At 44.3% G+C, this 15,455-nt stretch overlaps 1 protein-coding gene across 8 annotated transcripts in view; it reads right to left on the reverse strand.

The window, feature by feature from the left end:
- The window catches only part of TENM2 (teneurin transmembrane protein 2), a 960,873-nt gene that overhangs the window by 255,993 nt on the left and 689,425 nt on the right, over positions 1 to 15,455 (reverse strand). The window contains exon 1 of one of the 8 annotated variants that reach the window (XM_057729584.1): positions 8,595 to 8,714. The exons of the other annotated variants lie outside the window; for them this stretch is intronic. The gene's annotated coding sequence lies outside the window, so the exon portion shown is untranslated. Of the gene's footprint in view, positions 1 to 8,594; positions 8,715 to 15,455 lie in introns of those variants that run through there. 8 annotated transcript variants of the gene reach the window in all.

Genomic DNA, 15,455 nt, shown 5'->3' on the forward strand with positions numbered 1-15,455 from the left:
GTAAATGTTTGCTGAATGAGTGGATAAAGGCCAAAGTCAGTCCTCAGGAGGTACCCTAGCATCGACCCAAACTCGAGAATGAGCCTTAAAACTGAAATACCGATGTGGGGATTCTCTCACCTAAAAAGTCCTCAGAGGCCAGACTAGCTCTACTTTCTGAACTCGGTTATGTCCTCCTTTCTCTTCCCTCTTATCCTATTCCCTTCTTGGACTTCTAGGGCAGGGGTCTGAATTGAACTGCTTTCTTCCTCCCTCAACCTTGGGGTCAGCAAGTCCATATGTGTACTTAGTCCAGCAATCAGGGACCTGGAGTTGTCGTCAGTAAAAGAGACCCAAGAACAGAGGGTAATCCAATCCTTTTTAACTCCAGGCTCTATTTCCCTGGAAACACTTATTTCCTCATGAAAAAAAGAAAGACGGAAAAAAGCACACAAGACCACGTTACAGCAAATGCTTGGAAAATATTTTTGAAACATTTGGAAGTAATTTCTATTCACAAATTATCTCTATTCACAAAATGAAAAGGCAAATTATGTGAGCTGGATAAATTGAGAAAGAGAAGAAATCAGATGTAACGCTGGGAGCAGAAGAGGAACAGGGAGAAAGGAACAGAGAGAAAGATTAGCAATTCTTGCATTTCTACGGTAAGTAGAATTTTAAAAACATTAAACGTGCTACCTCCTATGAATGCTTCAATCAATTCCAAGATGCCGTTGGGCAGTTAATGTCATCATATGGCAGAAGAGAAAGTTTAAGCTAAATAAAGACAGGTCTTCCATCACCCAACAGTTGGGAGAGTTGGGGCTTGCAAGTAAAAAGTATAGAAGAAGAGAAAGAGATGAGAAAGAACACGATGTGAAGATGGAGGAAGAAGGGAAAAAGGCTAAAATGTAAAGAAGAGAGTGACAGGAGGGACCCCAAAGAGTCACCCAGCATCAACAATGACCGGCAAAAATGGCATGAAAGTTATCCTCTGCTCTGAGCTCCTGACGTATGAAGCTCCTTTCTCAAACAGCCACAACTGAAAAAAGAATCAGAATAATTATCAAGCCCCCAAACCCCTTGATTCATTCTTTTTTTAAGAACTTTTATTGAGATACAGTTAACAGACAATAAGCAGCATATATTGAGAGTGTACAATTTTGTATCCCAATCTCCCAATTCATTCCCCCCCCAACCCTCCCCGCTTTCCCCACTTGGTGTCCATATGTTTGTTCTCTACATCTGTGTCTCTATTTCTGCCTTGCATTTCCTCTTTCACAGTTGTTAGCATTTGCCTTATGTATTGAGGTGCTCCTATATCGGGTGCATATATATTTATAATTGTTATTTCCTCTTCTTGGATTGATCCCTTGATCTTTATGTAGTGTCCTTTCTTGTCTCTTGTAACATTTTTTATTTTAAAGTCTATTTTATTTGATATGAGTATTGCTACTCCAGCTTTCTTTTGATTTCCATTTGCATGGAATATCTTTTTCCATCCCCTCACTTTCAGTCTGTATGTGTCCCTAGGTCTGAAGTGGGTCTCTTGAAGACAGCATATATATGGGTCTTGTTTTTGTATCCATTCAGCCAGTCTGTGTCTTTTGGTTGGTGCATTTAGTCCATTTACATTCAAGGTAATTATCGATATGTATGTTCCTATTACCATTTTCTTAATTGTTTTGTTTTTGTTTCCGTAGGTCCTTTTCTTTTCTTATGTTTCCCGCTTAGAGAAGTTCCTTTAGCATTTGTTGTAGGTCTGGTTTGGTGGTGCTGAATTCTCTTAGCTGTTGTTTGTCTGTAAAGCTTTTGATTTCTCTATCGAATCTGGATGAGATCCTTGCTGGGTAGAGTATTCTTGGTTGTAGGTTCTTCCCTTTCATCACTTGAAATATATCGTGCCACTCCCTTCTGGCTTGCAGAGTTTCTGATGAGAAATCAGCTGTTAACTTTGTGGGAGTTCCCTTGTATGTTATTTGTCGTTTTTCCCTTGTTGCTTTTAATAACTTTTCTCTCTCTTTAATTTTTGTCAACTTGACTACTCTATGTCTTGGCGTGTTTTTCCTTGGGTTTATCCTGCCTGGGACTCTCTGCACTTCCTGCACTTGGGTGGCTATTTCCTTTCCCATGTTAGGGAAGTTTTCAACTAGAATCTCTTCCAATATTTTCTCAGGTCCTCTCTCTCTCGTCTCCTTCTGGGACCCCTATAATGCAAATGTTGGTACATTTAACATTGTCCCAGAGGTATCTTAGCCTGTCTTCAGTTCTTTTCATTCTTTTTTCTTTATTCTTTTCGCATCTGTGATTTTCACCATTCTGTCTTCTAGGTCACTTATTTGCCCTTCTGCCTCAGTTAATCTGCTATTGGTTCCTTTTAGTGTAGTTTTCATTTCAGTTATTGTGGTGCATATCCCTGTTTGTTTGTTCTTTAATTCTTCTAGGTCTTTGGTAAACTTTTTGATCTTTGCATCCAGTCTATTTTCCAAAGTCCTGGATCATCTTCACCATCATTATTCTGAATTATTTTTCTGTAAGGGTGCCTATCTCCTCTTCATTTAGTTGTTTTTCTGGGGTTTTATCTTGTCCCTTCATCTGGTACAAAGTCCTCTGCTTTTTCATTTTCTCTGTCTTTCTGTGGCTGTGGTTTTCAGTTCCACAAGATGAAATACTGCTGATACTGCTTGATACTGCTGTCTGCCCTCTTGTGGAGGAAGCTATCTAGGAGGCTGGTGTGTGCTTCCTGATGGGAGGGACTGATGGTGGGTAGGGCTGGGTGTGCAGAGCTCAGTAAAACTTTAATCTGCTTGGCTGCTAATGGGTGGGGCTGTGTTCACACCTTGTTGGTTGGTTGGCCTGAGGCTACCTAGCACTGGAGCTTACAGGCTCTTTGGTGGGGCTAATGGCGGACTCTGGGAGGGCTCACACTAATGAGCACTTCCCAGAACCCCTGCTGCCAGTGCCCCTGTCTCTTCGGTGAATGACAGCTGCCCCCCACCTCTGCAGGCAACCCTCCAACACCAGCAGGTAGGTCTGGTTCAGTCTCCTATGGGGGTCACTGCTCCTTCCCCCTGGGTCCTGGTGAGCACACTATTTTTTGTGCGCCCTCCAAGAGTGGAGTCTCTGTTTCCCCCAGTCCTGTGGAGGTCCTGCAATCAAATCCTCCTGGCTTTCAAAGTCTGATTCTCTTGGGATTCCTCCTCCCGTTGCTGGACTCCCAGGTTGGGATGCCTGACGTGGGGCTCAGAACCCTCACTTTAGTGGGTGGACTTCTGCAGTATAACTGTTCTCCAGCTTGAGGGTCACCCACCCAGCATTTATGGGATTTGATTTTAACGCGATTGCGCCCCTCCTAGCATCTCACTGCAGCTTCTCCTTTGTCTCTGGATGTGGGGTGTCTTTTTTGGTGAGTTCCAGTGTCTTTCTGTCGATGACTGTTCAGCAGTTAGTTGTAATTCCGGTGCTCTTGCAAGAGGGAGTGAGCGCACGTCCTCCTACTCCACCATCTTCGCCTCTCGATTCTTAGGAGGATGAATCCACTGATGGTTTAGAGGCTCCAACTCTGGGCTGAATGCTTCTGAATCTCCTAATGGGCACACTGCTTTGCTTGTAATACGTCTTTCTCTACTCAATAAAAATTAAGTAGCTACACGTGTTATCAAAAGTGATTTGCTTGTCATCTGCTATTCTCTTACACTCATATTCTTTCCCACCAGCAACAGCTGGAGTGGGACAAGTTCAGAATACAAACAATGCCAAATAAAATGACAAAGAGCATTTACAGAACTCAGATCACTTCTTCTCAATGGGCCACCACAAATTGCCCAGAGTAAATGTGTTGGCCAATCTAAAAATGACAATCATTTTCTTATCACATGTCAGGGCACTCCACCAACTATCCTCTTGATTAGTTCAAATGATAATTCTGCCAAGATGGGTATTATTATCCTCATTTTAGAATGATAATCTGGAGCTCAGGGAGATTTAAATGATACCCAAATTTGAACCCAGTTCTGAGCAGGTGCAAACACACGTTCTTTCCACCTCAGTTCATCTCTACTTCCTATTCCTCTGATGAAACAATGAGAGACCCCTCTAGCTGGGTCAGAACAAAGGGATGAGGAAACCCGAGGGGCAGGAGAAGAGGCTGCTAAGTGATCAACGCATGTAGTAAGGAGCGTAAGTGGGTTGCCTGCCGGGAGAAGCCCTGTGCAAAGCTGGGTTCTGTCCTGGGCTGGCTTGGTCTGGTGACCCTATGAGGTTCACTCCAGTCCCTTCTAGCACTTACTGAGCACTTACTTTATACCAAGCATGGTACAAAAAGCTATGCACACAGCATTTAATTTAATCTTTGCAGCAACTCTTGGAGGTGGGTGCATTTATTATCACCATTTCACGGATGTCAAAACTATCTCAGAGAGATGAAGTAACTTGCTCAAAATCATACAGCTGGTAAGTAGAAGAGTGGGGATTCCAACCCTGTTCTGATTCCAGAGAGTCTGCTGTTAGCCACCAAGCAGACTGCCTTCTTCAGCTTCCACTGAGAGGATACTCAGGGATCATGACATCATTGCTCATATGAGGCCAAGGTCAAGAGGGAGTAAGCGTGGTTTTTAAGTGTCAGCACCATGGAACCTATGTTTACACAGGCACTGGAATTCAGTGGGCCTGACTTTAGAGACACTCCCCGCCTTCCCTAATGGCAGTACTTTAAGTTATTTGATTTGCACCTCAGTCTCTGCATCTGTCAAGTGGGAATAAAACATAGGCAATGCAAGCTCTTTGAAATGTGGCAGAACTCACTACAGAGCTGCAGCACTTGGGAAGAAAAGTTTACACTAAATTTAATAAGTCAGATAAAGTAATCGATTGATAGAAATTTAGAGTTGAAAGACCCTGGAGACGACCCATGGCCACAGAGCATTAGGGTTAAGTGCCGAGCTGCTTTATTTAGGCAGTTCCTGGCTGTGTGACCCTCGACAAGTTACTTAACATTTCTCAGCCTCAGTTTCCTCATCTATGAAATGGAGGTAAAAAGAGTTAAAAGCAGATAGGCTTGTTGTGAGGATGAAATGAGAGGATGTAGGCAAAGCCCAGTGACCTGCACAAAGTGCTGCATAAATGCTGGGATTGTTATGATAGGGAAACTGAGGTCCTCAGAGAGTAAACACTTGTTCGTGGCTGCACTGAGAGTTAATAACAGAGAAAATAATGGAATAGAGGCCCCTTGATTTGTTCATGCTGCTTCTCCTCAGCTGTGCAAACCTGGACAAGTTATTTAAACTTTCTAAGACTCCGTCTCCCTATCTGTTGAATAAGGACAATTCTTCTTACCTCTGCTAATAAGGATGTGGAGAAGTCAATGAGTGATTCAACGAAAGCCCTCAACCTGAAGCATCGTGAGGGCTCACTAAATGTTAGCTGCTAAAATTATTCCTTCCCTTCAGATTTGAAAGAGCACAGCTTTTACCCTCAGGAATAAGGATGATAAAACTGGGAGGAAACTCTTCCTCACAGCTGGTTGCTGACTCAAAGAATGAGTGACGTGGACAAATCCCAAACTGAGGAAAGCCAGCCAAGAGATGTCCCTGCCAGTCCTTTTTTCTCCCCAACTAAACAGACCTCTCCTTGAGGCACGGTGCCCGGAATCAGTGCCTTAGTCCTCTAGGCAGAAGTCTTGCCTTTTCTGATTCTAGAAGCTTCTGTCAGCCCAAATCAGAAGTCCTTTATTACAGTTCTCTGCAGCCGTGCTGAATCTTCTTGTGGAAGGAGCACAGTATCTGGAGTCCGAAGACCTGGGTACCAGCCCCAGACCCGCTGTGGACTAGCTGTGTGCCTTGGACAAGTTCTTTCTCTACCTGACCCCATGTCTGCAGCTGTAAAGTGAGGGTCATCATGCCTGTTGTCAGCCACACGGAACCACGAGGCCCCACACAGACATAAAGCATTACCAGCTTTCTGCTCTCACGTCCCTCCCCACCTGGCCCGAGCAAGGAGGAAAGGAAAAACCTACACGATTGCCTTCAAAAAGCCACATTTCCAGGACTTCCCTGGTGGTGCAGTGGTTAAGAATCTGCCTGCCAATGCAGGGGACACGGGTTCGATCCCTGAGCCGGGAAGATCCCACGTGCCATGGAGCAACTAAGCCTGTGAGCACAACTACTGAGCCCATGTGCCACAACTACTGAAGCCCATGTGTCTAGAGCCCATGCTCCACAACATGAGAAGCCACCACAGTGAGAAGTCAGTGCATCCCAACGAAGAGTAGCCCTTGCTCGCTGCAACTAGAGAAAGTCCACGCACAGCAATGAAGACCAATCAATCAATCGATCAATCAATCAATTTATAGGGAAAAAAAAGATCTGAAAAAGCCACATTTCCCTCTCAACCTTCAGCCCTTTATTTAAGGGGGAGCAGCCTTCTTTGCCATTCATGGTCCTGTTGCAGAAGGAAGATGACAGCAAAGCTCTGGATGACTGTAAGTGTTACTAAGGCAGTTTTATGGCAAGAGGGATCAGTTACAGGCCTGTGTAGCCAACTCGATGACGGTAAAGTCCTTTCCCTGCATCAGTCCACACAGATCAATGCCTGGCTCCTGATGACTGAGAAGAGCCAGAAGACCAGCATGGACGCAGCACTTCCGCCTCGTGGACTGCTTGACCAGCCACAACACCATTTCATCCAGCTTCCCAGAGCCCCTCTTCTTCCCTGGGGTGGTTGGAGCAGACCACAGCCACCCTGAGACTGGGCAGGAATGGCGGGCAGGACCAGAGAACCCAACACGTTTTGCCTCAAAGGTGGCACATTTGGGTTTCTACAGAAATCATTTGCCTTCAGTTTAGGAATCTTTCCATTTCATTGTTCCATTAAGGGTGATTTCATCTTTTAAGTGTACTTCAATGAATGATGAAATAAAATACTTTGCAGATGGCTCTGCATTTGAATAAGAGGAAACCATTATACCCAGTACAGAATGGAGTGTTTTATTTGTGTTTCTAAGGCAGCAAAGAGAGCTTTGAGAAAAAAAAAATTTTTTTAAGGAAACCAACTTGCCTACCCTTATTTGCCATTTATCAACAGGAAACTTGTAACAGCAGAGGTGAAGATGGCTGTGGTGAAGACAGCCTAGGTGATCGTTAAGCAGAAGGACTCAGAGTTCACACTGCATAGGGTTGAGACCTGGCCGTATTGTGTACTAATTATGTGATTTTGGGGCAGGGGGAGTTATCCAATATTTTTTTGCCTCAGTTTCCTCTTCTGTAAATAGAAATGATGACAGTACTGATCATTTCATGTGGTGGTAATACACATTAAATGAGAAAATTCATATGAGCTGTTTGGCATATAGTAAATGCTCAAAGATATTAACAGTCCTCATAATTGCTGAGATACTATGATTCAGAAAAGTCCTGTGTTATAGGTTGAGTTGTATTCCACCCCCTCCACCAAAAGATGTTGAAGTCCTAACCTCCAGTGTCTGTGCATGTGACCTTATTTGGAAGTAAGTTTCTTTGTAGGTGATTAAGTTAAGATGAGCTCATTAGGGCGGGCCCTAATCCAACATGGCTGGTGTCCTTAAGAAAAGAGAAAACTTGGCCACATAGACAGATTTGCACATAGGGAGAATGCCACGCAAAGATTGGAGTTGTGTTGCCACAAGCCAAGAAGCCACCAGAAGCTACGAGAGAGGTCTGGAGCAGATCCTTTCCTAGTACCTTCAGAGGGAGCAGGGCTCAGCTGACACTTTAATCTTTGACTGCTAGCTTCCAGAACTGTGAGACAATAAACTTTTGTTGTAAGCCATTCATTTCATGGTACTTCGGAACAGCAGCCCTAGCAAACTAACGCACACTCTTCCAAAGTGCCACCCTGGACACGTATGTAAAAGAGATTTCTTAGAAGTAGGTGTTGCATCTATTTCCAGAAAACCAGAAAGTTAGCGTTTGAGTGTGAAAATCACTCTTATAAGGCACTGCTGTTTTTCACATTTATCAGACAATTCCAACCTTCTTTTCCCTGTTGCCTTTAAACAAAGAGTGTAGAAAAGCTGCCCCAGCCTCCCTTGAAGCAAGGGACAGCCATGTGACACAATTTTGACTAATAAGTAAAATTCTGCTAAGAAGCACGTTGTGTGCGTGCTTGTGTGTGTGTGTGTGTGTGTGTGTGTGTGTGCTGGGGGCGTGTTTTAGGCTTTTCCTAATAAATGACTCAGGGACTTGAATTTTCCCCTTCCTCTTTGTTCCCCTCTTGACTGTAGATATGATATCTGGAGGTACATCAGCCATTTTGTGACAATGAGGCAGCAAAACCAAGGGAACAACACTAAAGTTCTGGGAATGGCAAAGTGGAGAGACAGGAAGGACTCATGTCCTGGATGATATCATTGATCAGCATAAACAATGCCAGTTCCTGACAACCTTGGCTATCTAGCTGGCTCCGTGAGAAAAATAAAGGCTTATATTTTTTTAAGCCACCATGAGGGTTTTTATGGTTGTTGTTTTTGATAACTGGCAGCTGAATGCCTCCCTAACTGAAATGCTGTCTTGTGTGGCCTTCCTGATCAGGACTTTAAGGTCCCCGCCTCACTTTCAGTTTTGAAGCATATTTTATCTTACCTCCCAATACCTTCTGCTTGTCTTCAGTCTTCCCACCTGCCCTGTCTTGGAGAGCTGGCTAAGGAATGTGTCATCCTTCAGTTCTCAGGACAAGGCTAAGCTGACCAGTCTGTGTGTGATCAGAGGGACTCTATTTTCTTCTTTCTTGGAAGCACTGTGATTAAGCGTGGTTGCAAGAACTTCCTGGGGGATGGAGACACAAAACGTCAAAGTCACCAAGTTGATGGCAGTTTACATACTGGTGAGAACATGGACTTGGAGTTAAATAGATCTTTGTTTTAATTCCAGATCCCAACCACTGACTAGTGCGTGACTGTGGGCAAGTTACTTAACCTCTCCGAATCTCTTTCCTTAATTAGAAACAGGAAAATCAAGTCATTGGGAAGATTAGATAAGATACTGCATGTGAAGTTCCTGCACATAGTAAGTCCTTAATAGATGACTGACTTCACTGTCCTTTTTACAGAGAAAAAAAAATCAGTGGTGATACTCTGGGAAAGATGTACACTCAGAGGTACTCGTCATTACACCTCTACAGTTGAACCCTCTTTTCACAGCACAAAGCTGACCAGTTCAGTCAAATAGCTTCTCAGAACTTAGCACCATAGCTTACTTCCACGAAGAGGACTGAGGACAGTGAGTGTGAAAAATAGCACTGAGAGGAATAGCAACACAGAGCTAAAGATGGCCCACACAAGGGCATTACTGGGTCTGAGCTCTTATTTTGGTTCTGATGGTAAAGGAGAAAAAAAAAATACATCTAAAGACATGATTACAAGTCAGTGAGAACAAAATTTCTCTATCTTGGCACTATCAACATGTTGGGTTAGATGATGATTCATTGTATGGAGCTATCCTATGCATTGTAGGATGTTTAGCAGCATCTCTGGCCTCTATCCACTAGATGCCAGTAGCATCTCCCAGTTGTGACAACCAAAGGAGTCTGCAGACATTGCCAAATGTTTCCAGGGATGGGGTGGGGTGCACTGAGGAAAAAGCGCAAAAAGCAATGGAGTCCTGATATACAAAAGAGTCTCGCTAGGTGAATCTTCCTGGGGCAGATCCACAAGTGGTCCCCAACGCACTACAACCCTACATCATGTGCAAAATAGCAAGAAAGGAAAGGAAATACTTCCGCACATCTTTGGGCCCTGACCACCTTCTTCATAAGCAAAGGTTGAAGCGACTGGTTATTACTCCACCCAGACTGCAGAACAAGGAGTGATCATATGCAGATTATTTCCTCAATCTGTGTGAAACCGTGTACAAGCCCCTATGTCCTTGTCTTTTGAAGTAAAATGCTGACTCGAGTTAGTGATTGGGAAATCAGAAGATGTAGAAACAAAGAAGAGCTGTTGGGCTGGGGAACTGGTAACAATTTAGACTATAATTCTGCCACATAGCGGAATCACCAAACTCCCAGTTTCCTGAAAGACATAGATAAAGGCCTGATACACATTCCTAAATTGTTTTCACAGGAAGCAGACCCCCACCAGATGAAAACTGCTGACCACAAGCTCACAGACCCTAGACTGGTTGAAACCATAAGGTTGATGATGCTTAAAACTTCACCTTGATGTCAACCAATCCGAGAACTGCCTACAAGCTGATCACACCCTGCTCCTTGAACACTATAAAACTCCACACAACCCCCCTCCAGGGTGGGTCACACAATCCTAGGGCATTAGCCCACTGTGGCCCCCTTTGCTTGGCAAAGCAATCAAAATCACTCTTTTCTGTTTCACCCAAAACTCTGTCTCCGCGTTTGTATTTGGCACCGGTGAACAGAGGCTGAATTTCAGCAGCATGTGTGAGGATCTCTTCAAATCTAGTCAGCTTAATGGATAAAATATTTGCTATTCTATAAAAAGACCTACCGGGTTCCAATCCATCCTTTTCACACAAGGTGCTATTCTAGCCCAAAGGATCACGGGAAGAGCAGTTATGGAAAGGAAGTGGAGCCTGGAAGGACCCTTGTTGCAGAAATCGGTCTGTCGAGAAACCAAGCACCACACTTGGAGGGTTGGAGAACTCAGGTTTATTAAGCCGGCGGCCCCAGATGAGCTAACGCTCTAAAGTTCTGGGCCCCGAGCTCAGGGTGAGCTTTACTTTTATAGTGCACATGTTTACAAAGCATGGAAGTTTCCAAACAGAACTTACAAGAGCAGGTGCAAAACATTCCATTTTTAGCACAACATCTTAAAGTTACATTGGATTGTTAGGTCATCCTGTTTTTCTCCAGGCAGCAAGCATATTTCACAAAAGCAAAACAAGCATGGAGTTATTTTTTAGCTGAGTGTAAGTTTCTAACTTTCCTTTTCACCCTCAGCACCATTCTCTAGTTACACCCACAACTTGAAGATGACAGGGCACCGGTTAGCCAAGCCCTCGGCTCATGTTACACACGGAAACTATCATAGATCTGCTAACTAATATAGCTGCAGAATAGGAGTGTTTGCATTTTACTTTCATTCTCTGCTAATCCCAATAATTTTAAGGGGTTTTTCCCCACGAAGATCCCTCATCATTCATCATCATTTATTTACAAAAATGCAGCCTTAGAGTTGCCATTCCTTTACACTTCTCTTGGGATCTTTTTGGGAGCCCTTGGTCTTGAGATTGTAAAACACTGTTCTGAAAGGCTCTGTTGTATATACCATGGAGCGCTGGAGAGGGTAAAACTCGAGCAAAAGGCTCTGCATGAAAATATTCATACACATTATTTCATTATGCACTTGAGAATCAAGTTGGTTTGCAAGAATAGTGTAAGATGTTCTCTCACCATTTCACCCATGGTGAAGAGCCTGTTCACTCTCTTCCAAACTCCACTTTAAAACTTCATCCAATCTTGGAATCCCCAGAGCAGGTTCCTTTATATTTTAAAGAGGCTTTCAGAGTGTTGCCAGTGACAGTAACACTACTAGGAAAATAAAGCTGTATTGTCCTGTGATTGTTCTAACCCGGCTGAGAAGTTGACTGAATTTAAGTGCCGTTTACAGTAACTCTCCACGTTTATGATGGAGCCATGCCCTTGTTGGCAACGCACACAATTAATTACCCCACAAGACATGACATCCACTCCCAGGAACTTTTCTCATGGCAGCCTGGGGAGGCTGCAGGAAGACTGCATGGACTTTAAGGGTGGGCTTATCACGGTGTTACGGTATTGCCTCTCTTATGGACTACAGTGGGGAAGGCTAGGGTCTGATGGCCATCTTTACCTAACTGAGCTTGGAAACTGTTACTGATTTAGGTCTCTCTGAAAACCAGCACCATGATCCAGGCTCAAAAGCTGGACAGCAATGGGATGTCTGGTTTCACAGCCAAGCCTTATCTCCTGCTCCCCTCTGGCAGAAAAGAGACTAGAAGAAGGGAGAAGAAGGAGTGAAAGAAAACACAGAGACATAATTATCGACTAAATTTAGGATCATCCACACGCTCAATCCAGATAACAGAAATGAAAGTGCCTTTGGGGCCTGAATTATCTTGGTGAGTTTGGAAGCTAATTCTAAAATTCCCCAGGTGATCATGTAGTTTTATGCTTCACTTTGGGCCCCTAGCATCTGGGAGGGTATTCAGGCACTTCAGTCAAATGCTAAAGCAGAGGAAATAAATGCAGGCTTGAGCGTGGTGCAGAGAGAGGGCTGGCGGGAGGAGGGCAAAGGCTCATTCCCCGATGCCTGGCCCTCTCTGCCCGCACCCGTGAGCCCATAACCAACTTCATCCATCTCACCCTTCAGCCTGGGTACAGTGAGTCAGCCTCATTTGCAGAGACGCATTAGAGTTTAAATCTGCTCATACAGGGAATATGTAGCAGATTTATCCTAATTTCAAACCTGCCTCTAACCAGCTGATCAAAAGGCAAGTTTCTTCTTTGAAGATTTTCATTTGTGAGCTTCACTGCCCCAAATCAAAAAGGGCAACGGTACAGGCTCCCAGGACCACATTCTGCATTTCTAAGGCAAGTGCCTTCAAGTCCTGGAGCATGTTTTTCTATTTATAAATGGGTGTGCTATGTGTCAGCATACATCCTGATGCTTCTTTCTGGTTCACAAGATTTACACCACATATGAGGACTATGCTTTGGAGGAATTTTGTTAGCCTTTCAGAGTTTAGTTTTAACCTGGATCTGCTCTTCTTTTTTTCCCCCCAGACTTTCATACAAAATCCAAAATGAATGCCTCCGAAGGGGTCTTGATGAGTTTTATTGGATCAAAGGGCCCTCTCATAATAAAAAAAAACCGCACAGAGATTTACTGAGTGCATTAAAAAAGAATGCCTTCGAGCCAGCCCTGGTAGAATCACACACCCATTTAAAAAAAAGTTTTGGCTAGCCATGCTTTTAGAAAAGTGAGTGCTGATTTTAAAAATGGTGGGTTACGTTTTAATTTTTCAGCTCCCCCATTTTTTAAAAATTAATTAATTATAAAAAAATTTGTTGGCTGCGTTGGGTCTTCATTGCTGCACGTGGGCTTTCTTATAGTAGCGGAGAGTGCGGGCTACACTTATTGGGGTGCTCGGGCTTCTTACTGTGGTGGCTTCTCTTGTTGCAGAGCATGGGCTCTAGGGTGCGAGCTTCAGCAGTTGTGGCTCAAGGTCTCTAGAGCACAGGCTCAGCAGTTATGGTGCATGGGCTTAGTTGCTCTGCCGCATGTGGAATCTTTCCAGACCAGGGCATGAACCCGTGTCCCCTGCCTTGGCAGCCGGATTCTTAACCACTGCACCACCAGGGAAGTCCCCTCCCCCATTCTTGACAGCATCCCTCCAGGGCTCCAGGTTGGACACCTGATGGGCATACTAGATATTTCTGTCTTCCCCTTCATAGTCAACGCACTACAAATTCTACCACACATCTGTCTTTTCTTCTCTGGACGGTGTCTCTCATAGAGTCCCTGTTTCTCTATTTCCATGGCTCCCCTTCTAATCCGGGTCCTCGCCGACGTGCACGCCCACTCGTTAACGCCAGAGCCTCTGGATCAGTCTCCCTCACCTCCTGTCTTACTTCCCAATCTATCTGAATCTTCAATCAATTAGGGAATAAATATTTATGGAGCATCTACTAGGTAACTGACGCGATATCATGTCATAATTTTATCGTATTATACTCCCACTTATGAACTTAAAGCACCTCCCTGATGCCAAATTAATCAAATTAAACCTTCTGCAGACTTCTAGGCCGTCCATCATCTGGTCCTGCTCTACCTCACCTACTATTTTCCATGGCTCTTCCGCCGGCATCCTTCCCCTCACCGACTGAGCTGCTCAGTGCCTTTCATCTACCCTATGAATTCTTGCCCCTCGCCTTCCCTGCTGTGAGTTTCTCCGCCTGGAACACTTCTCAGCCCACTCCTAGTTCATTTTCTCTCCATCCTCCCAGGTCTGGGTCAGCCTGGCGTTTTCTCTACTCAGTTATCCTCAACTTTTCCAGCCCTGGCCCTTGAGGGTTCCCCCTTCTCTCAACTTCAATAGCCCAATCCCTAAATTGCAACTCAGCATATCTGTGTTTTTTTCTTGAAAGAACAAAGAGCAATAATAAAAAATATCAATATCTTCTTTAAATCTCCCATAGACGATGAAAAAAGGTACCATCATCATTATAACTATTATTGAACACTCCTTATACTTGGAAAAAAGGAGGCTCAGGGCATTGAGTCCACTTTCCCCAAAGCACTCAGTTAGCAAGAGTTCAGACTGGAACCCCACTTCCTAAACCAAATTCAAAGTTTCTTTGCTGGACTGTTCCAATGTCAGCTGACCCTTAAAACAAGGAACTGTTATAACCATCAGGTTTCCTGACCCAAGTGAACAATGATCCTAGATGTATGAAGTTTCAAGGATTATTTGGGTCAAGAAGGGAGGCAGGGAATTCTGTGTTGATGACCGAAGAAAAAGAAAATCTATCCCAAATTGATAACCCACACTCCTCAACATGGGTGCCCTTCTACACCCGAGTCCCCAAACCGTTCTCAAATCCCCACTGAAACTCATTTTTGAAGACCGCTCCTCCCCTGCCATGGTCTCCTTGGTCACCAAGATGCAGGACGTGCTCAACTCAGTTTCTTGATCACACATCTCAATCCTGAGAAGAAGAGAGGCCTGGGGTGCGTTGGCTAAATTTTGAGTTCCTGCAACAGGAAAGACCGCGATGGAAAGCCGAGTTTGCATGAAACAATAAAACCCTGTGTGACCTTCAAAAGAAATGCTCCTGTGTATGTTGGTGAGCCTGATGTGGGTAAAAATAAAACGGCAGCAACTACCACCCCAAACCCTGCCGATGTCTCCACGGCTAGCCTCCTTGTAGATTTCAGCAGCACCCAGGTGGGACCTGGCTCAAACTGTGTAGCTCATTAGCACCCGAGAGAAGTTTAAGGGAGAGTGTGTCCTAAACAATGGTAATCCCGGCTTAAGCAGGAGAAAGCGACCTTTCTCCCTTCCCTCCAACAAATCGCTGTTTGGGGCCGCGCTTGCCTGTTTTACTATTTCCAGTTAATACGACCGCGGGCCAAAGATGCAGCTGTGGCCCCAGCAACAGGCTCCAGAGTCAGGCGGAACCTAAACCCTCACGTAATGAAAAACCTATTTCTATTTCTGAGGCCTCACTACTCTTCATACCGAAGAGCCTTGTGCCTGTCACACATGTATTGAAGCTTATTACTCATCGAGACAGCAGGGCCCAGTTAGTATTTGGAATTATATTTTAAATCACACGTCTTCTCTTATTTATTTTAGGATTCCAAGGCTATGGCAAAAGCATGTCGGTGTTACTCTTGATGCGCTTTCAAACGCATTAAAGCCCACAGTCGACATTCTTTTCTACGCAGAGAACCTTTACGCATATGTGGAAAAACTGCAGTCAAGACA

Source organism: Hippopotamus amphibius, chromosome 1 (assembly GCF_030028045.1).
Source record: "Hippopotamus amphibius kiboko isolate mHipAmp2 chromosome 1, mHipAmp2.hap2, whole genome shotgun sequence".
NCBI classification, from domain to species: domain Eukaryota; kingdom Metazoa; phylum Chordata; class Mammalia; order Artiodactyla; family Hippopotamidae; genus Hippopotamus; species Hippopotamus amphibius.